We start from the raw sequence: 22,673 nt of genomic DNA, 5'->3' as shown, positions 1-22,673 counted from the left end.
TGGAGACTTCAACACCCCACTTACAGCTTTGGACAGATCTCCCAGACAGCAAATCAGCAAAGAAACATCAGACGTACTCTACACTACAGACCAAATTAATCTAACAGATATTTTCAGAACATTTTATCCAGTGGCTGCAAAATACACATTCTTTTCCGCAGCACATGGATCATTCTTAAGAATAGACTATATGTTAGGTAAAAAAAGTCTTTTTTGTTGTTATTTAGTTTTTATTTCATAACCATAAACTTAACTCTACAATCCAGCTAGGCATGGAAGGGAACATGGAACCCAAAGGGAACTGCAGTGAGAGCACAAAGATTATAGGATACTGTGAGCAAATGCGGTGGAGGAGTGCTCTCCTAAGCTACAGAAGGAATGGTCTGGTGGTTAAGATAAAACACAAGTCAAACTTATTAGAATTGTCCACAGTCAGCAATGGTAATCTTCTTGCTGGTCTAGCCATTCCTGGACCCAAAGTGCTCCATGGCCTCTACAATAGTCATGCCTTCTTTCACCTTGCCAAAGAGCACATGCTTGCCATCCAACCACTCAGTCTTGGCAGGGCAGATGAAAAACTGGGAACCATTTGTGTTGGGTTCAGCATTTTCCATGGACAAGATGCCAAGACCTGTGTGCTTTAGGATGAAGTTTTCATCATCAAATTTCTCCCCGTAGATGGACTTGCCACCAGGGCCATTATGGTATGTAGAAATAAGTGACACATAAACCCTGACACATAAACCCTGGAATAATTCTGTGAAGGCAAGAACCATTATAACCAAATCCTTTCTCTCTGGTGCTCAGAGCATGAAAGTTTTCTGCTGTCTTTGGAAACTTGTCTGCAAACAACTCAAAGCAGACACGGCCCAAGGGCTTACCGTTGATGGCGATGTCAAAGAACATTGTGGGTTGACCATGGCTAAGGCACAGGGCTCCCAGTGTCAGCTGCATCTGCAAAGTAAAAAAAACAAAGTCTTAAAACATTCGAAAAATTGAAATATCAAGTATTTCCCTGATCACAATGGAATAAAACTAAAAATCAATCAAGAATTTTGGAAACTATACAAACACATGAAAATTAAAAACTATGCTCCTAAATTGATCAGTGGGCCAATGAAGAAATCGAGAAGGAAATTGAACATTTTCTTGAAACAAATAATAATGGAAACACAACATATCAAAACATATGAGATATAGCAAGAGCAGTACTAGGAGGGAGCTGTATGTGCCTACATCAAAAAAGAAAATCAGAACATCAAATAAATAACCTAAGGATGCATCTTAAAGAACTGGAAAAGCAAGAGCAAATCAAACTTAAAGCTAGGAGAAGAAAAGAAATAATGATCAAAACAGTAATAAATGACTTTGAAATGAAGAAAACAAGACAAAAGATCAATGAAACAAAAAGGTGAATTTTTGAAAAGATAAACAAAATTGACAAATCTTTAGCCAGACTAATTAAGAAAAAAAGAGAGAAGACCCAAATAAATAAAATCAAAGATAAAAATAGAGATATTACAACTGATAACACAGCAATTCAAAGGATCATTAGTGGCTGCTATGAACAATTATATGCCAATAAATTAGAAAATCTAGAAAAAAATGAGTAAATTCCTAGACACATGCAACTTACCTAGATTGAACCACGAAGAAATCCAAAACCTGAACAGACCAAAGACAAGTAATGAGATCAAAGCCATAACAAAAACTCTCCCAGTTAAAAAAAAAAAAAAAAAGCCCCAGACCCCAAAGTCTTCACTGCTGAATTCTACTAAAAGTTTAAAGAACTAATACCGGCGGAGAGGAGCCAAGATGGCCGAATAGGAACAGCTCCAGTCTGCAGCTCCCAGCGTGAGCGACGCAGAAGACGATGATTTCTGCATTTCCATCTGAGGTACCGGGTTCATCTCACTAGGGAGCGCCAGACAGTGGGCGCAGGCCAGTGGGTGCGCGCACCGTGCGCGAGCCGAAGCAGGGCGAGGCATTGCCTCACTTGGGAAGCGCAAGGGGTCAGGGAGTTCCCTTTCCGAGTCAAAGAAAGGGGTGACTGACGGCACCTGGAAAATCGGGTCACTCCCAACCAGAATACTGCGCTTTTCCGACGGACTTAAAAAACGGCGCACCAGGAGACTATATCTCACACCTGGCTTGGAGGGTCCTACGCCCACGGAGTCTTGCTGATTGCTAGCACAGCAGTCTGAGATCAAACTGCAAGGCGGCAGCGAGGCTGGGGGAGGGGCGCCCGCCATTGCCCAGGCTTGATTAGGTAAACAAAGCAGCCTGGAAGCTCCAACTGGGCGGAGCCCACCACAGCTCAAGGAGGCCTGCCTGCCTCTGTAGGCTCCACCTCTGGGGGCAGGGCACAGACAAACAAAAAGACAGTAGTAACCTCTGCAGACTTAAATGTCCCTGTCTGACAGCTTTGAAGAGAGCAGTGGTTCTCCCAGCACGCAGCTGGAGATCTGAGAACGGGCACACTGCCTCCTCAAGTGGGTCCCTGACCCCTGACCCCTGAGCAGCCTAACTGGGAGGCACCCCCCAGCAGGGGCACACTGACACCTCACACGGCAGGGTATTCCAACAGACCTGCAGCTGAGGGTCCTGTCTGTTAGAAGGAAAACTAACAAACAGAAAGGACATCCACACCAAAAACCCATCTGTACATCACCATCATCAGAGACCAAAAGTAGATAAAACCACAAAGATGGGGAAAAAACAGAACAGAAAAACTGGAAACTCTAAAAAGCAGAGCGCCTCTCTTCCTCCAAAGGAACGCAGTACCTCACCAGCAACGGAACAAAGCTGGATGGAGAATGACTTTGATGAGCTGAGAGAAGAAGGCTTCAGACGATCAAATTACTCTGAGCTACGGGAGGACATTCAAACCAAAGGCAAAGAAGTTGAAAACTTTGAAAAAAATTTAGAAGAATGTATAACTAGAATAACCAATACAGAGAAGTGCTTAAAGGAGCCGATGGAGCTGAAAACCAAGGCTCGAGAACTACGTGAAGAATGCAGAAGCCTCAGGAGCCGATGCGATCAACTGGAAGAAAGGGTATCAGCGATGGAAGATGAAATGAATGAAATGAAGCGAGAAGGGAAGTTTGGAGAAAAAAGAATAAAAAGAAATGAGCAAAGCCTCCAAGAAATATGGGACTATGTGAAAAGACCAAATCTACGTCTGATTGGTGTACCTGAAAGTGATGGGGAGAATGGAACCAAGTTGGAAAACACTCTGCAGGATATTATCCAGGAGAACTTCCCCAATCTAGCAAGGCAGGCCAACGTTCAGATTCAGGAAATACAGAGAACACCACAAAGATACTCCTCGAGAAGAGCAACTCCAAGACACATAATTGTCAGATTCACCAAAGTTGAAATGAAGGAAAAAATGTTAAGGGCAGCCAGAGAGAAAGGTCGGGTTACCCTCAAAGGGAAGCCCATCAGGCTAACAGCGGATCTCTTGGCAGAAACCCTACAAGCCAGAAGAGAGTGGGGGACAATATTCAACATTCTTAAAGAAAAGAATTTTCAACCCAGAATTTCATATCCAGCCAAACTAAGCTTCATAAGTGAAGGAGAAATAAAATACTTTACAGACAAGCAAATGCTGAGAGATTCTGTCACCACCAGGCCTGCCCTAAAAGAGGTCCTGAAGGAAGTGCTAAATATGGAAAGGAACAACCGGTACCAGCCACTGCAAAATCATGCCAAAATGTAAAGACCATCGAGACTAGGAAGAAACTGCATCAACTAACGAGCAAAATAACCAGCTAACATCATAATGACAGGATCAAATTCACACATAACAATATTAACTTTAAATGTAAATGTATTAAATGCTCCAATTAAAAGACACAGACTGGCAAATTGGATAAAGAGTCAAGACCCATCAGTGTGCTGTATTCAGGAAACCCATCTCATGTGTAGAGACACACATAGGCTCAAAATAAAAGGATGGAGGAAGATCTACCAAGCAAATGGAAAACAAAAAAAGGCAGGGGTTGCAATCCTAGTCTCTGATAAAACAGACTTTAAACCAACAAAGATCAAAAGAGACAAAGAAGGCCATTACATAATGGTAAAGGGATCAATTCAACAAGAAGAGCTAACTATCCTAAATATATATGCACGCAATACAGGAGCACCAAGATTCATAAAGCAAGTCCTGAGTGACCTACAAAGAGACTTAGACTCCCACACATTAATAATGGGAGACTTTAACACCCCACTGTCAACATTAGACAGATCAACGAGACAGAAAGTCAACAAGGATACCCAGGAATTGAACTCAGCTCTGCACCAAGCGGACCTAATAGACATCTACAGAACTCTCCACCCCAAATCAACAGAATATACATTTTTTTCAGCACCACACCACAGCTATTCCAAAATTGACCACATACTTGGAAGTAAAGCTCTCCTCAGCAAATGTAAAAGAACAGAAATTATAACAAACTATCTCTCAGACCACAGTGCAATCAAACTAGAACTCAGGATTAAGAATCTCACTCAAAACCACTCAACTACATGGAAACTGAACAACCTGCTCCTGAATGACTACTGGGTACATAACTAAATGAAGGCAGAAATAAAGATGTTCTTTGAAACCAATGAGAACAAAGACACAACATACCAGAATCTCTGGGACGCATTCAAAGCAGTGTGTTGAGGGAAATTTATAGGACTAAATGCCCACAAGAGAAAGCAGGAAAGATCCAAAATTGACACCCTAACATCACAATTAAAAGAACTAGAAAAGCAAGAGCAAACACATGCAAAAGCTAGCCGAAGGCAAGAAATAACTAAAATCAGAGCAGAACTGAAGGAAATAGAGACACAAAAAGCCCTTCAAAAAATTAATGAATCCAGGAGCTGGTTTTTTGAAAGGATCAACAAAATTGATAGACCGCTAGCAAGAATAATAAAGAAAAAAAGAAGAATCTAATAGATGCAATAAAAAATGATAAAGGGGATATCACCACCGATCCCACGGAAATACAAACTACCATCAGAGAATACTACAAACACCTCTACGCAAATAAACTAGAAAATCTAGAAGAAATGGATAAATTCCTCAACACATACACTCTCCCAAGACTAAACCAGGAAGAAGTTGAATCTCTGAATAGACCAATAACAGGATCTGAAATTGTGGCAATAATCAATAGCTTACCAACCAAAAAGAGTCCAGGACCAGATGGATTCACAGCTGAATTCTACCAGAGGTACAAGGAGGAACTGGTACCATTCCTTCTGAAACTATTCCAATCAATAGAAAAAGAGGGAATCCTCCCTAACTCATTTTATGAGGCCAGCATCATCCTGATACCAAAGCCAGGCAGAGACACAACAAAAAAAGAGAATTTTAGACCAATATCCTTGATGAACATTGATGCAAAAATCCTCAATAAAATACTGGCAAAACGAATCCAGCAGCACATCAAAAAGCTTATCCACCATGATCAAGTGGGCTTCATCCCTGGTTCAATATACACAAATCAATAAATGTAATCCAGCATATAAACAGAGCCAAAGACAAAAACCACATGATTATCTCAATAGATGCAGAAAAAGCCTTTGACAAAATTCAACAACCCTTCATGCTAAAAACTCTCAATAAATTAGGTATTGATGGGATGTATTTCAAAATAATAAGAGCTATCTATGACAAACCCACAGCCAATATCATACTGAATGGGCAAAAACTGGAAGCATTCCCTTTGAAAACTGGCACAAGACAGGGATGCCCTCTCTCACCACTCCTATTCAACATAGTGTTGGAAGTTCTGGCCAGGGCAATTAGGCAGGAGAAGGAAATAAAGGGTATTCAGTTAGGAAAAGAGGAAGTCAAATTGTCCCTGTTTGCAGACAATATGATTGTATATCTAGAAAACCCCATTGTCTCAGCCCAAAATCTCCTTAAGCTGATAAGCAACTTCAGCAAAGTCTCAGGATACAAAATCAATGTACAAAAATCACAAGCATTCTTATACACCAACAACAGACAAACAGAGAGCCAAATGATGAGTGAACTCCCATTCACAATTGCTTCAAAGAGAATAAAATACCTAGGAATCCAACTTACAAGGGATGTGAAGGACCTCTTCAAGAAGAACTACAAACCACTGCTCAAGGAAATAAAAGAGGATACAAACAAATGGAAGAACATTCCATGCCCATGGGTAGGAAGAATCAATATCGTGAAAATGGCCATACTGCCCAAGGTAATTTACAGATTCAATGCCAACCCCATCAAGCTACCAATGCCTTTCTTCACAGAATTGGAAAAAACTACTTTAAAGTTCATATGGAACCAAAAAAGAGCCCGCATCACCAAGTCAATCCTAAGCCAAAAGAACAAAGCTGGAGGCATCACACTACCTGACTTCAAACTACACTACAAGGCTACAGTAACCAAAACAGCATGGTACTGGTACCAAAACAGAGATATAGATCAATGGAACAGAACAGAGCCCTCAGAAATAATGCCGCATATCTACAACTATCTGATCTTTGACAAACCTGAGAAAAACAAGCAATGGGGAAAGGATTCCCTATTTAATAAATGGTGCTGGGAAAACTGGCTAGCCATATGTAGAAAGCTGAAACTGGATCCCTTCCTTACACCTTATACAAAAATCAATTCAAGATGGATTAAAGACTTAAACGTTAGACCTAAAACCATAAAAACCCTAAAAGAAAACCTAGGCATCACCATTCAGGACATAGGCGTGGGCAAGGACTTCATGTCTAAAACACCAAAAGCAATGGCAACAAAAGACAAAATTGACAAATGGGATCTAATTAAACAAAGAGCTTCTGCATAGCAAAAGAAACTACCATCAGAGTGAACAGGCAACCTGCAAAATGGGAGAAAATTTTCGCAACCTACTCATCTGACAAAGGGCTAATATCCAGAATCTACAATGAACTCAAACAAATTTACAAGATAAAAACAAACAACCCCATCAAAAAGTAGGCGAAGGACATGAACAGACACTTCTCAAAAGAAGACATTTATGCAGCCAAAAAACACATGAAAAAATGCTCATCATCACTGGCCATCAGAGAAATGCAAATCAAAACCACAATGAGATACCATCTCACACCAGTTAGAATGGCAATCATTAAAAAGTCAGGAAACAACAGGTGCTGGAGAGGATGTGGAGAAATAGGAACACTTTTACACTGTTGGTGGGACTGTAAACTAGTTCAACCATTGTGGAAGTCAGTGTGGCGATTCCTCAGGGATCTAGAACTGGAAATACCATTTGACCCAGCCATCCCATTACTGGGTATATACCCAAAGGACTATAAATCATGCTGCTATAAAGACACATGCACACGTATGTTTTTTGCGACATTATTCACAATAGCAAAGACTTGCATCCAACCCAAATGTCCAACAATGATAGACTGGATTAAGAAAATGTGGCACATATACACCATGGAATACTATGCAGCCATAAAAAATGATGAGTTCATGTCCTTTGTAGGGACATGGATGAAATTGGAAAACATCATTCTCAGTAAACTATCGCAAGAACAAAAAACCAAACACTGCATATTCTCAGTCATAGGTGGGAATTGAACAATGAGATCACATGGACACAGGAAGGGGAATATCACACTCTGGGGACTGTTGTGGGGTGGGGGGAGGGGGGAGGGATAGCACTGGGAAATATACCTAATGCTAGATGACGAGTTAGTGGATGCAGTGCACCAGCATGGGACATGTATACAGATGTAACTAACCTGCACATTGTGCACATGTACCCTAAAACTTAAAGTATAATAATAATAAAAAAAAGAAATGATACCAATCCTACTCAAATTGCTCCAGAAAAATAGAGGAGGAGGGACTACTTCCAAACTCATTCTACAATGCCACTATAACCTTGATACCAAAACCAAAGACCTATCAAGAAAAGAAAAATATGGACCAACATCTCTAATGAACATTGATGCAAAAATCCTCACAAAATACCAGCAAACCAAATTCAACAACACATTAAAAACACTTTTTTTTAAAAAAAGGTCATTCATCACGACCAAGTGAGATTTATCCCTGGAATGCAAGGATGGTTCAACATATGCAAACCAAACAATATAACACATCATATCAAAAGAATGAAGAACCAAAACCTCATGATCATTTCAATTGATGCCAAAAAGCATCTGATGAAGTTCAGCATTCCTTCATAATAAAAAACTCTAAAAAAACTGGGGATAGAAAGAACATACCTCAACATAATAAAAGCTATATGTTACAGACCCACAGCTAGTATTATACTGAATGAGAAATAACTGAAATCCTTTCCTCTAAGATCTGAAACATGACAAAGATAGCCACTTTCACCACTGTTACATAACATAGTACTGGAAGTCCTACTTAGAGCAATCAGATAAGAGAAGGAAATAAAGTGCACTCAAATTGGAAAGGAAATGATCAAATTATTATTGTTTGCAGGTGATGCAATCTGATATTTAGAAAAATCTAGACTCATCAAAAATCTACTAGAATGAATGAACAAATTCAGTAAAGTCGCAGGATACAAATTCAACATACAAAATTCAGTAGCATTTCTATATGCCAACAGTGAACAATCTAAAAAAAGAAATTAAAAAGTGATCCCAATTAAAATAGCACACATAAAATTAAGTACCTAGGAATTAACTTAACCAAAGAATTGAAAGATCTCTACAATTAAAGCAATAAATCACTGATGAAAAAAATTGAACAAGACACAAAATTGGAAAGATATTTCATGTTCACAGATTGGAAGAATCAATACTGTTAAAATGCTCACACTATTCAAAGCAGTCTGCAGATTCAATTCAATTCATACTAAAATACAAATGACATTCTTCACAGAAATGGAAAAACAATCCCAAAATTTACACGGAATCGCAACAGACCCAGAATAGCCAAACCATCTCAAGAAAAAAAAAAATTGGAGGAATCACATTACCTGACTTCGAATTTTACTACAGAACTGCAGTAATCAAAACAGCATTGTACTGGCATAAAAACAGACACACAGACAAAGTGAAGAGACAACCCACAGAATGGGAGAAATTATTTGCAAACTACCCATCTGACAAGGGATTAATAACCAGAATATACAAGGAGCTCCACCAACTCTATAGGAAAAAAGAAACTAATAATCCAATTGAAAAATGGGCAAAAGATTTGAAAGACATTTCTCAAAAGAAGACATACAAATGACAAACAGGCATATGGAAAGGTGCTCACCATCATTGATCATCAGAGAAACGCAAATCAAAACTATAAGGAGATATCAACTCACCCCAGTTAAAACAGCTTATATGCAAAAGACGAATGGGGGCAAGGATGTGGAGAAAAGTGAACCCTTGTACACTGTTGATGGGAATGTAAATTAGCACAGCCGCTACGGAGGACAGTTTGGAAGCTCCTTAAAAAACTAAAGACAGAGCTACCAAAGAATCCAGCAATCCCACTGCTTCCCAAAAGAAAGGAAATCAGTATATTGAAGAGATACCTGCATTTCCATCTTTGTTGCCACACTGTTCACAATAGCCAAGATTTTGAAGCAATCTAAGTACCCATCAACAGATGAATGAATGAATAAAATATCTTTTTGTACATATACACAGTGGTGTACCAGTCAGCCATAAAAAAGAAATAGATCCTGTCATTTGCAGCAACATGGATGGAACTGAAGATCATTACGTTAAGTGAAATAAGCCAAGCAGGGAAAGTGAACATCACATGTTCTCACTTATTTGTGGGATTTAAAAATCAAAACAATTGAACTCATAGAGATAGAGAATAAAAGGATGGAGTTACCAGAGGCTAGGAAGGGTAGTTGGGGGTGGTGGTGGGGTAGTTGAGCATGGTTAATGGATACCAAAAAAAGTAGCTAGAAACAATGAATAATACCTAGTATTTGATAGCAAAACAAGATAACTATAGTCAATAATACTTTAATTTTACATTTTAAAATAACTAAAGGAGTATAACTGGATTGTTTGTAACACAAAGACTAAATGCTTAGGCGGATGGATACCCAATTTTCCATGATGTGACTATTACACATTTCGTGCCTGTGCCAAAATGTCTCATGTACCCTATAAATTCATATACCTGCTATGTACCACAAAAATTATAAATAAACAAATTTAAAAAGAGAGACACCTGCTCCAAGTCATGGAATCAACATAGGTGCCATGGTGAATGGGATAAAGAAAATGTGATATATATATGTATACATATATATATCATGGAATACTATGCAGCCATAAAAAAGATTGAGACATTTCCTTTGCAGCAACATAGCTAGAGGCCATTATCCTAAATTAAATAGCACAGAAACAGCAATTCAAATACCACATGTTCTCATTTATAAGTGGAAGGTAAACAATGGTACACAAGCATATAAAAGTGGAAACAATAGATGCTGGGGACATCAAAAGCAGGGAGGGAGTAATAGAGGCAAGGGTTGAAGAACTGTCTATTGGGTACTACGTTCACTACTTGAGTGATGGGTTCACTAGAAGCCCAAACCCAGCATTACACAATACACTCACGTAACAAATCTGCACATGTACCCCCTGAATTTATAATAACGAATAAATAAATATACATTTTTGAGACATACCCGTCCGCACAATGAAAACTGCAGCTGATATTAGCTCCTGTTCATTTTCTCCATGTTACTTTTTGTTGTATGCTTACTCTGTTATTTTGCGAGGGTTGAAAAGAAAAGGAGAAAAACAATTAGATTCTTCTCTTACTTAAAACTAACTGATCGAATTAAAACCCTGTGTAAATAGAAACAAAGTTTGATTACATTAACAAATTTTAATATTTGACAAACTCAATCATTTCCCCTGCAGAAATGCCACAAATGTTTAACAAATATTTGATACTTAACACATGGAAGGCATCCTAGGGTGTATATGAAGAACTGATCTTTGGAATTTCACAGTTTAGTTTAGCAGAAGCTGAGAAGTCAGGTGAATCTGAATTCAAATCCCCTATCTGCCTTTTAACTATCTGTATGAACCTGGAGGAGATACGGTGACTCCTTTGTTTCCTCATCTGGGAAGTGGGTATAGTAACACCTACTTCACATGTCCTTAGGAAAATAAATGAGGTTGTGCACATAAAGCACCACACAGTACCCAGACATACTAGGCAGCTAGATATTAGTTGCTTTTCCCATTTCCTTCACAGATTAAGAAGTCAGCTGTAAAGAACTAAGTAAGGGGTTGCCAAGAATACCATACACCCACCTTCAGAAGTACACATGGTCTTTATCCTTCTGACCTGTAAACATAGAAAGTTACTGATCACCCAGTGTTGATTGTGCAGAGCATCCTCATTGCACTCAGAACAAGAGACTCTTGATTGCAGAAACAGCAACTAGCAAAAGCTCTGCTGAAGACACTGTGCCTTCCTAGATGTAAAGATATCATAGAACTTCCCCTTTCAAAAATTATTTTCCAGTTTGTCTGCCCACATTCATGGAAGTGTTTAATCTCACTTTCGTTATGAACTTGGATAAATAATTGATTGGGATAATGAGTGAGTGCTACGCTCACATTCCTCAAAGCAGATTTCATCATGCATACCAGGGTCCTGAGAGACACAGATAGAAATAAACATCAATTTCTTGTCATACCCTGCACACTTTAATGCATACCTGCACACTTTAATGCATACCTGCACAGAATTTCTCTAATTCACAAGCCAAGGAATACACCACATATTGAACTACAGCAATGCATAATGCCTATTACACAATTAATATAGTAGTGCCTACCCCAAAGAACCTTTTGATGTTGCTGACATGTCCACAGTGATTACATTCCTTCCTCCTCCATGTCAGAGATTACAGCTGTAATTTCCTGCTTTTAGAAGATTATAAATTTTCTTATCTCATACTATGGCAAGATAGTATCTTTTTGTATCCTCCCCAAGCCTTGCCTTTATTTCTCAACACTCCAATATTAATATAAGGGTTACTGAGGCATGTGCACATACCCTCATGCTGGTGTACAGACCCTTTAGAATCTCTCCATATCAATCTTAACTGCTAAAAGAAACCCACACCACCTAATTTACCACAATCAGTTTAAATATTCTAATGGCTGCATGAAGAATCAGTTGTACCAATCTGTAAAAATGTATTTTAAATTTTTGGAATAGCTCAAGCAATTTTTTTTATAGAAGCCAGGTTCCAAAATTAAGGACTCATCGGAATGGTTAATGTATAAATATCAGTGATCTGATAAAAATTCATTTTAAATAAAGGTCTGCTGCTAAGGGCTTGGATCTGGAGAGGGAAAATGAATCATAAGAAAAAATATTAATTGGAAAATAACATCAAATTTTATGAAATCTGGAAACCGGACAATTGCATAGTAAATTGACCAAAAACAGAGCTTCTATTTTTTCACTAACTAGCTAGGTGACCTGAGTACATTATTTTATCTCTCCAAGTCCTAGTTACCCTGACAACAAAAGAGAAATTATGACATTATTTACTTCATAAACTTGCCATGAAGATTGAATGAGCTAATGTGTGTTGAACTACTTAAGTGACAAGGGCAAATGCATTCTTCGATGAGTTATCCCATGTTTCTCCTTCCCAATCCTTTAAACGAAAAGGGATTTTTCTTTTTTCTTTTCTTTCTTTCACTTTGCTTTCTTTTCATTGCATTTCTTTAATTTACCCTTTAAAGAATTCTAGCATTGCTTACTCCATTCTCAGGCTTTTGTGATATAGATTCAGAATAGTGGTGGGGGCCATGGGGTGGAGAGTAACAATGCCAGAGAGAAATAAAAGAGAAATAAAGAAACAAACCCTGCAAAAACCTCAGGGAGAGTGAGAAGCAGTTGTCTGAGAGACATCAAAGCAATCATGTATTGCATATTTTAGGAGAAGAAAAGGCTTTTGAGTTGTATTGAGATCTATGTTGCTGTGGGTTAACGATTGAAAACCCTTTAATGCTCTTCAAGAAATGCAAATAAATATTGGCATTTCCTTTTAACCACTTTCACTTGATGGACAGTGCTTCTTCGACTGTGACTCTGTGCAGATTCTGAGTCACATGGGACTTCAGCTTAAGTTACTACCATAGTGACAACAGTGATGATGATGATAACAATGATGATGATGATGATGATGTATGATCTTCCTGTACACAAGTGTGTCGGGGAGCCATCATTACTAATTTTCCATAGAAACAGGATACTGGTTTTGGTTAAAGTATACTCAAAGGAGACAGCATTAAAAAAAATTCTGCATTCTAAATGGTAAATTGATACTATCTCTCTGAGGAATTATAAGCAATATTTGACACAATAGCTTCTCTAAAGTCCCCAAACTGGACAACAAAAGTCAGCCAGAAATTCCTCAAACTTTTTTTTTCTTTTTTCTTTTTTCTTTTTCTTTTTCTTTTTCTTTTTTTTTTGAGACAGAGTCTTGCTTTGTCGCCCAGGCTGGAGTGCAGTGGCGTGATCTCGGCTCACTGCAAGCTCTGCCTCCCGGTTTCATGCCATTCTCCTGCCTCAGCCTCCCGAGTAGCTGGGACTGCAGGCGCCCGCCACCATGCCCGGCTAATTTTTTGTGTTTTTAGTAGAGACGGGGTTTCACTGTGTTAGCCAGGATGGTCTCCATCTCCTAACCTCAAGATCCACCTGCCTTGGCCTCCCTAAGTGCTGGGATTACAGGCGTGAGTCACCGTGCCCGGACTCCTCAAACATTTTGATATAAAAGAAACCACACCAGAAATAGAAAATAGGTAAAACCAAAATCAGATTAAGAACAGCTTGTGGTAGTTAACATATAACAAGAAAAAAACCTTTGATTTTCCATTTCTACCTGTGTAAAATAAAGAAAGGAGTTAAGGATCATCTGTTCCAAAAAGCACTAACATCCCTGAAAGTTGTCTTTGAGATAGAAATGGTGAAGTAAAAAACAGAGCTGAGTAGTCAGAGCTCTGAAGGCTTCACCTGAGCTCCAATTAAAGAGACGTATTCTCAGGCCAGGGGTGGTGGCTCATGCCTGTAATGCCAGCACTTTGGGAGGCCAGGGCGGGCAGATCACCTGAGGTCAGGAGTTCGAGACCAGCCTGGCCAATATGGCAAAACCCTGTCTCCACTAAAAATACAAAAATTAGCTGGGCATGGTGGCAGGCACCTGTAATCCCAGCTACTTGGGAGGCTGAGGCAGGAGAATTGCTTGAACCCATGAGGCAGAGGTTGCAGTGAGCCCAGATCGCGCCATTGCACTCCAGCCTGGGCAACAAAGCGAGACTCTGTCCCACCCCACCACAAAACAAAAAAAAGAGACCTATTCTCAAAACCTTTATTGATTGAGTATAAAATTACATATGAAATTTTTTAAAAGGAATTCTTCAGTTGAAAATTTTTTTATATTAAATGAGCAGGTCTACTTCTTGCTAACTCCTAAGTGCCTCCAGATGTAATATTTTAAATATTTTAAATATTGCTCAAAACAATATTTTCCATTTAAAATCTGTACAATTGTGTTCAACCAGTAATTCATTCTTAATGTTTTCATGATGTAATTTTACTAAACAGTAGCATTTTATTAGAAAGGCCATTTTTAATAAATTAAGTATTCAACTCTAGAATTTAAAAAAGAAAAAGCAAAACAAACTCAATGAAATCAATAGATTAAAAAAATGAATTACTGTGACAAAGGTAAAATCTTAAGCACAGTGCCCAATACAGAATAAGCAATCATATACTTTAGCTGAAGAAAAAAATAAAAGGTCGATTAATGATTTAGAAAGCAGAAAAAATTATAATAATTAATAAACCAAGAACTTAATAACTGGAGTGTATGAGGTGAAGAGAGGTGGAGCAGGAGACAGTAAAACAGACCAAACAGGCCTGCCAGGTGTGGTGACACACACCTTCGACCCCAGCACTTTGAGAGGCAAAGGTGGAAGGATCACTTAAGCCCAGGTGCCCAGGAGGCTGCAGTGAGCTATGTTCATGCCAATGTACTCCAGCCTGAGTGAAAGAGCGAGACTTTGTCTCTGGAAAGAAAAAACAAAAACAAGACAGACCAAACATTATCAAATCTGATTAAGGAAGAATAAAATCACAACCCAAACAAATATACTAGAAATAAAGGAATACACAAGTGATATAAAAGATAAATCAAAAAAGTAATCCAGAGATAGTGGCACTTGCCTACACTCCCAGCTACTGAGGAGGCTGAGGTGAGAGGATTGCTTGAACCCGGGAGTTTAAGTTCAGCCTGGGCAACGTAGCAAGATGCCGTCTATTGAAAAAAGAAAAAGAAAAAATTTATTGTGTACATGTTTTCAAGTGAAGCTAGATTTTATTCTAACCAGCAAACTTTCCCAATTTCTATCCCACTAGATTTATTGTTTTCTTTTTTCACATATTAAATTATTCTCTATGATAGGGATAGTTTTCAAGTGATTCATTCTGTTTAGAATATATACCAAACTTTTTCTAAAAAAAAAATTCTTGTCCCACACTGGTTTACTTGTATGTTCTTTCAAGATTTCAGAAGAAAGATAATTTCCAAACTGTAAAAGCTACTCAAAGGATATTTAAAATAATGTCATGCCAATACAACCAGCAGCTAGAAGAAAAAAATGTATCAGTAATTAAGGAGTATTTGGGCAGATGATTTTCTTTCTTTCCTTGAACTCCTTGGATTTACAATTTTAAAAGTCATACGCATCCACTAGCATTTTCTCAGTTCTGCCATTAAGAAAATTACCCATTTTAACCAAATAGAAATTAATGTTCACTCTGGCCCTGCTCATGCCAGATCTCAGTGGTATCACTTCCATCAAACAATATATTGCTGCTGAGGCTGCCTGGCCTTATGACTTGGTGGTTCTGACAGCGCACAGGTCATGATGGGGAGCTCTGGGTCTATGGTCACTAGTCCCAAAGTCAGGCACTCCTTATTCACATCTAAGATGGTCAAATAGTACTCCTATTTGAACTATTTTGTAAGTGTAACTCTCTGATGCAAATGACATGGATTGCTGTAGGACTATAGGTGTCTTCATCATTATTCTCCTATTTGGCATTTTCTATGAACTCCATACAATGTCTTTTTCCCACCAAAGACACCTCTAACGCTGGATCATATTGTGTCTGGAATTGTTTTTTTCTGGTGGGTTCTTGGTCTCGCTGACTTCAAGAATGAAGCTGCGGACCCTCGCAGTATTACAGCTCTTAAAGATGGTGTGTCCGGAGTTTGTTCCTTCAGATGTTCAGATGTGTCCAGAGTTTCTTCCTTCCAGTGGGTTCGTGGTCTTGCAGACTTCAGGAATGAAGCTGCAGACCTTCGCAGTGAGTGTTGCATCTCTCAAAGGTGGCACCGCCAGAGTTGTTTGTTCCTCTCAGTGGGTTCGTGGCCTCGATGACTGAAGCCACAGACCCTCATCTGCAGACCGTTGCAGTGAATGTTACAGCTCTTAAAGATAGTGCAGACCCAGAGTGAGCGACAGCAAGATTTATTGTGAAGAGCGAAAGAACAAAACAACCACAGTGTGGAAGGGAACCCTAGTGGGTTGCCACAGCAGGCTCCATGGCCAAATTTTATTCCCTTATTTGGCCCCACCCACATCCTGCTGATTGGTCCATTTTAGAGAGTGCTGATTGGTCCATTTTACAGAGTGCTGATTGGTCCATTTTACAGAGTGCTGATTGGTGCCTTCACAATCCTTTAGCTAGGCACAGAGTGCTGATTGGTGCGTTTTTACAGAGTGCTGATTGGTGCATTTACCATCCTTTAGCTAGCCACAGAGCACTGATTAGTGCGTTTTTACAGAGTGCTGACTGGTGCATTTACAATCCTCTACCTAGACAGAAACGTTCTCCAAGTCCCCACTCCACCCAGAAGCTCAGCTGGCTTCACCTCTCAGTGTCATCCAAGTAGTAGCATTACTGGTGTTGCAGCCTGGACCTGACGCAGACTTCTTTTCTGCTGTAGACATTACTAAAGCAGGAAGCCGTCCTTTTAACTTACTACATGACTTAAAGGTGTATTTCCAAGTATGGAATAATAAGCTACCCCCAGAATGGAAAACAAAACAAAAAAAACAAAACAAAAACTCCGTCAGGGCCAGGCACAGTGGCTCACGCCTGTAATCCCAGCACTTTGGGAGGCCGAGGAGGGTGGATCACGAGGTCAGGAGATCGAGACCATCCTGGCTAACACGGTGAAACCCTGTCTCTACTAAAAATACAAAAACAAAATTAGCAGGGCGTGGTGGTGGGTGCCTGTAGTCCCAGCTACTCGGGAGGCTGAGGTGGGAGAATGGCGTGAACCCGGGAGGCGGAGTTTGCAGTGAGCCGAGATTGTGCCACTGCACGCCAGCCTGGGCGACAGAGGGAGACACCGTCTCAAAACAAACAAAAACTCCATCGGTCCATTTTAGTGGTGGAAAGTACAAAATGCAATAATTTGTCTTTTATTCTGTAAGGGTATTTCTTGCTATGCTTCAGACCACTGGACTCCTAACAACTTCAGTGATGTATTGAGCCCCTAAATCTTTATTAGGCTTATTCCCCACTCTATGGAAAGTATGTACATATAATTAAGAAAAGAAATAAAAATAAAAAGCCTGATGAAATAAGTTATATGATCACTTTTCTTCTACGTCCATATGATATTCCAGAATTAATACATGAATAAATGAATGAAGGAATCACTGCTTCTTATTTATCTGTGCCTGAAGAAAACTTAACTGATCAACCATCCTACACTGCTTCATAAAAATGAATTTCTTAAAAAACCAATCAGGACTAATTTAGCAAATCCAAATGTATAAGGTGCTAGAAAATTTTGCTGTTTAATTTTTCAATATACACCACTCTTCTAAACCTCAAGTATGTAATTAGAAAACCAACTCCTGGTTAATTTGGATATGCCAAATCAACATAAGGAGAGAAATCACTGTGCAATTATATTAAAATACAGATTAAAATATTCGGAATGAATCCATCTTTCTGTTATTATTGTTTTCAACATCTTTTAGAGCAGGCTCTGCTAATAGTCCTTGCTTTTTGTCTTCCTTTCTTTTACCTTCAGATTGAAAGTATGTTCTTTTTGTGAAAATTATTTGATGTTCAGAAGAATCAAAACACCTTGTGATGTGACTTTGAAACCCTCTTGAGATCCTCTATGCCACTTTAAGGCAATTCTTCCCATCAACAGGCATTTGAAATCTCTTCCATGCAAATTATTATTTTTCTTAGTTCACAAATCCAACCTGCAAGTTTAAAAATGGGTTGCACATGTGAAAAATTCCAAGTAAAATCCCCTGATAGAAAGTAATGTGATCAAATAGAAAGACTGAAGATTCTAGTCATTTTTGATACCCTCATAGACCATGATCTGGAGCAGCGTAGTTAACTCTTTGACTACTTTATTGTACGAAGAAAAGAGAAATAATTACTTGAATCTACCAACTTGGCATGATAAATAAGATTGTCAGAAGAAATGTTTGTCAAATGCATAACTCAAAAGATGTCCTAAAAATTCATAATTTCTAGTGTTCTTTTTGTCAAGCCAAGCATGATAGTATCATAGCATCATTTATTTGCTCATGTAACTACTAAGGATCATAGTATCATTTATTTGCTCATGTAACTACTAAGGGCTTTAGTGGCATGCAGCTCCAAGCTAATTACCAATAATTTTCATGGATTTGTTTTTTTCCCTCAGAAATCCAGCCTGGGTATGATGAAGAAGGAGGAGATGTTTTTGCTCAACCTAAATGTTGAGCTTCTATTCATAGTCTAGTCTAAATGTTGTGCTTCTAGCAAAAAACATCACTAGGTCGCTTCTCAACAGTATATTCCTACTACTGTCTCCCTTACCAAATTCCACCAATTAAGATTAATTTGGGTGAAAACCTCCACTTTGAGGGTATTAAGTATAGGGGCTATTCACTCATTAATGTTAAAAAGCACTACGCTAATTCAAGCTCAATACTTGGGAGTTTTTATTGATGTGAAAAGAAGTAGGAAAATTCATCATGGAGAATAAATTACTTCAAGAGGGATGAGTAGACCAGAATGGTGTTGAAAGATTTGAGCACCCGGAAGACACTGAGTGCTTAGAGGATGTGGTGGGGTATGGAAATGGAAGGGAAAAAAGAGAAGACTGGCTTGCCAATTAAGTGCCCCCATATTCATTTTTAGGCAATCTCACTGGGGGTTTATCTTACCAACCTTGTTAGAGTAGGTAGACAGATAAACATGAGCAGGAAAGGCAGTCTCAGAGCAAGCAAGCTCTGGAAACCTTGCCCCACTAGCAATCAGAAGAAAACAATGTCCACATCTGAACTTGTGGTTAAGCTTATCCAGCCCTAGCAGGAAATGACTTCAGTAGGGACTTTTCCCAGTAGCGATCATGTGCACTTTGATTTGGCTCACCCTAAAAGTAACCTTTTGCTCATTAAAATAGTAAAAAACACACCCCTGGGTGAAGATTTTAAATGCTAATGAGACAACTGACATATGTACTGGCATGTACAGCCACAGCACAAGCACATCTCAGGGACCACTCAAAACATGCTTGCTAGTAACATCCCTTCATGCCCCTTTCATGAATAATCATGTAAAACTCCCATAAAGGAGCTTCCACAGTGATAATTTGGGCTGTCTTATTCTCAAGCAGCCCACTCTGACCCAGATGTCAGGGGGTCCTGTCATTTTAAATAAACTTTACTAATGCTTAACTATCACTGCATGTCTCTTGGTTGAGTTCTTTCCTCTCAGAAGATAAGAACCTAGGACCCCACACTTCCGGGTCACAATTTCTGATTGGAGTAATTCGAATTTGCGTAAAAAACTGCAATATTCTGCTTGCCATAATTAATTCTATCCCCCCAGTCCCATGCAGTCTAATTCCAATCCTGTAGTATTCTTTCAGTTCCTTCCTACTCGCGATAAAAATGAGAAAGGAGAAAATAGAGAAAAGAAAGACAAAAGCTGGTGCCAGTTGCCTGCTGACAAAGGAAAAGTCAGATTCCTGCCTTTGAGATCCACTATTTCTTGCTCTATTCCATGAAGAATTCTCCTACTCAAGTCAGCAGCTTGAAACTATTCTCCATAAATGAGTTGGATCTCCAGGATTTACATAATTCAGAATAAAGTCACTTATTCTTTTTCAGGTATGGAGAGCTCATTATAAAGTAAAATCAATCTTATACAGAAAAACAGAATGGCCACTGACAGAGGATGATAAAAGATGAGTGAGGTTGCAAGGTCAGTGCCTCTGTTTGTCACTTAGGGTCCGGGTAGCAGACAGAAACCACACAGTAATCTGAGCAAGAAAAGTTTAACATAGAATTATTAGCATGGAATTGGAATAATGGAAAATTGGCTAGTGAGAGTTAAAGAGGATTCTTAAGAACACAACAGCAACAGATATAAGGGAAAACCAATGTCCTTAAGACTAGGGAACTCACAGAAGGGCTCCTCCAAGCCTGAAATGCATACCTCTCTGAATACTGGGAAGTCCTTAAGGACCTCACCAGTGGTTCTTGCTGAAAATCTGCCCTCTAAGGTGCCAAGAGGTTCTGTTGGCCACTGAACACTTCTGGAATCATGCCCTTAGGAGCCCAGTGCAAGAAAAATCCCTTACTCTGATAACTCTTCAGGAAGCCAGAGCTGGAGAAAGCTGTGCTATTGCAAAATTTATGTACCCTGAAGGATCCCAGGGTTAGAGAAAACTACGCTGCTACGACAGCTGATCTCTGGAGAAAGCATCTGCAGGAGACCAGCACTAGAGAAACTGCACAGAGGTTAAGGCTGGCAGGTGAATGTACGAAGGATGTGTCAGGGAGTGAAAAGCCCAGTCACCAGCAAGGCATCATTGGGAGGTCTTGGGTGCATGGTGTTCATGTAAGGTGGTCACCAGGCTAAAGTCAAGTTGGGACTTTTCAAAATGATTGTGCAGTCTGGACACACAGCAAGAGTAGAGCATCACTGAATGCACCCCCATCCCAGTATATACACACATACTGCTGATAAAGCCATGGAAAAGCAGCACACCACCAGCCGCAGCAGCAGCTGTGGAACTAGGAAGCTCTCTCTTTCTCCAATCTCCCTCCAGCTCCCTCTACTGGCAAAGCTTGATATTGTACTTGCTGCAAAGAAATGCTTCATTACAGTGGAGAAGGTAATTGAAGGGTGAATGTGGAGCAGAAGCCATAAATTGGCAACTGTCATATGGCTAGTAAAGTATCATAAATTTCGGCCATGTGAGGTGGCTCACGCCTGTAATCCCAGCACTTTGGGAGGCAGAGGCGGGTGGATTACCTGAGGTCAGGAGTTCGAGACCAGTCTGGCCAACATGGTGAAACCCCATCTCGGCTAAAAATACAAAAATTAGCCAGGCATGGTGGCACACGCCTGTAATCCCAGCTACTTGGGAGGCTGAGGCAGGAGAATTGCTTGAGCCCGGGATACAGAGGTTGCAGTGAGCTGAGATCCTGCCACTGCACTCCAGCCTGGCTGACAGAGTAAGACTCTGTCTCAAAAAAAAAAAAAAAAAATCATAAATTTCAATCAATGCATAAATAATAAATAAATCACAGAGTCCTGAGCTGACTTGGAAATCCCAAATTAAAATATAATGTTGCATAGGTAGTAACTAATATTAGCTTCAGTTTCATTACTTGCAAAATATGTGTTACTCACCTCAATTCACCAATTTAATTTAGCGAATAAAAATGGAAATATTAAAACCTCTCATCGTTGGTCACTATCCCCAAAAGCTTTCTTTCTCAGCTATTCAATCCTTATAGTCTAAAGACTGAAGCATTTGATTCTTCTCACTCTATAACTCTCTTACTCTTTGCATTCAAGGAATCACCATAATTATCTTAATTTCTGCTGCCAAAAATTTAAAAACTTAGAATCTAACATCATGAATTTTATCATCTGGTGCCTGTTTCTTTCTATTGTTACTACTCTAATACATTGTATAATATTGCCACAGTTTAATCTACCTAAAACACTTCTTGTTACATCAAGTTTTATTTTAAAAAATAAGTAACCGTCTTATGTTTGATCAAATTAAACTTTCTTAGACTTGCATAAAATGTCCCACATTTAGCTGCCTCAAATGACTTTTTTCAAGCTATTCTGTTAGACAGCCTTTTGGGTTTGTATGCCCAAGAGGCATCTGTCTATAGGGCAGTGCTTTTTTTACTCCTCCTGGCATTGCCACCTTGTCTCCTAAAGCAAGAAACTGATGCCTCCCCACTCCCCACCATCCAAGAAAAGAATAGTCTCTATCAACTGTCTCATTTATCTTTTTGGTGCTGTTTTTTAAAAGGGCCTGAAGACACTTGGTTCAGTACCTTCTAGTTGCTCTTTTGTGGAAAGTGTGCCCTCAGGATGCATACATTCTCTGCTCCTCCAGGCAGTAAGTTTATAGAGGGGTAAAATATCTTTTCTGGTGGGTATATTAATGTACCAAGCAGAAAAGCAGTAAAATGAAGTACATTTGGCTGTAGATCTAAATCATATTCTCCAATCCAGCTTTCATAAAATTGAAATTTGGTTTCCATCTGTTTTACTCACATGTTTTATGTTTCATATGATTCCACACTCTGCAGGAAAAGAATAGTGTAAC

At 39.2% G+C, this 22,673-nt stretch overlaps 1 pseudogene; it reads right to left on the bottom strand.

Annotated features, from left to right (window-relative positions):
- Window positions 1–416: 416 nt before the first annotated feature.
- On the bottom strand, window positions 417–21,262 carry LOC100983086 (peptidyl-prolyl cis-trans isomerase A-like; annotated as a pseudogene).
- Between the last annotated feature and the right edge of the window lie 1,411 nt (window positions 21,263–22,673).

The sequence above is a fragment of the Pan paniscus genome, chromosome 17, assembly GCF_029289425.2.
Source record: "Pan paniscus chromosome 17, NHGRI_mPanPan1-v2.0_pri, whole genome shotgun sequence".
NCBI lineage: Eukaryota > Metazoa > Chordata > Mammalia > Primates > Hominidae > Pan > Pan paniscus.
This window is presented reverse-complemented; position numbering and strand designations above follow the sequence as displayed.